We start from the raw sequence: 836 nt of genomic DNA, 5'->3' as shown, positions 1-836 counted from the left end.
GCTTAAAGGGACGCAAATCAGTACATTTAGTAAATTAGTACATATTCTCATGAGTAAAAAAAAAAATGTGAATAAATTTTTAGGATAATTAATGTCTCCTGAAAAAATAGTATCTCTCTCATTTTTTTCCATGTGTCATAAGGTCTATTGTTTCGCAAGTAGATTTTCCTAATCACAGGTATCCAAACTGCCAGGACTGTCCCTGGCCCACTTTTCTGGTTTACTCTATTCTTATGACCCAGATATCTCTCCCAGAGATATTCTGGTTGAAAACCACAACTTTGTCATAAAGTTGGTATATAGATGTCCACCTTTTGGCTTTATTTTAATAATTTAAAAATAGTTATGCATACATGTATTATAGTTGATAAAATATGGCATATTGCTGACTCTAACTGATTTCATTGTTGCAAAGCTTGACCACCTTCTTTCTTTTTTGGCTAAATCAAGAAATATATGGGAGTGCCTGGCTGGCTCAGTTGGTAGAGCATGTGACTCTTGATCTCAGGTCATGAGTTCAACCCCCATGTTGGGCATGAAACCTATTTTAAAAAAATACATATATATATATATATATATATGGCACTATGGCTCTCTGATATCACATGCAGAGAAGAAACTTACATCACCTTCCAGCACTGGAAAGAGAAAAAGGATATAAAAAGTGATTTATTAAATTCTGACAAAGAAGAGCTTTAATAGAATATAACATAATACCAAATAGGATATATATACCATTTTCTACATAACCCAAACCTCCCACTTTCCTTTTCCACTCAGAAAATGATGTTTTACAATTTACAGCTTTTCTTACATTTGTCTGCACTTTTCTTCTG

General features: G+C 33.1%; 1 non-coding gene across 1 annotated transcript; it reads left to right on the top strand.

Moving 5' to 3' along the window:
* The first annotated feature begins 464 nt into the window (after positions 1-464).
* TRNAK-CUU (transfer RNA lysine (anticodon CUU)) lies at positions 465-536 on the top strand. Its single transcript has one exon. It is a non-coding gene; the product is annotated as a tRNA-Lys (tRNA).
* Positions 537-836: the final 300 nt, after the last annotated feature.

This window comes from Ursus arctos, unplaced genomic scaffold, assembly GCF_023065955.2.
Source record: "Ursus arctos isolate Adak ecotype North America unplaced genomic scaffold, UrsArc2.0 scaffold_6, whole genome shotgun sequence".
Classification (NCBI taxonomy): domain Eukaryota; kingdom Metazoa; phylum Chordata; class Mammalia; order Carnivora; family Ursidae; genus Ursus; species Ursus arctos.
The sequence above is the reverse complement of the archived record's forward strand: the minus strand, read 5'-3'. Positions and strand labels throughout refer to the sequence as shown.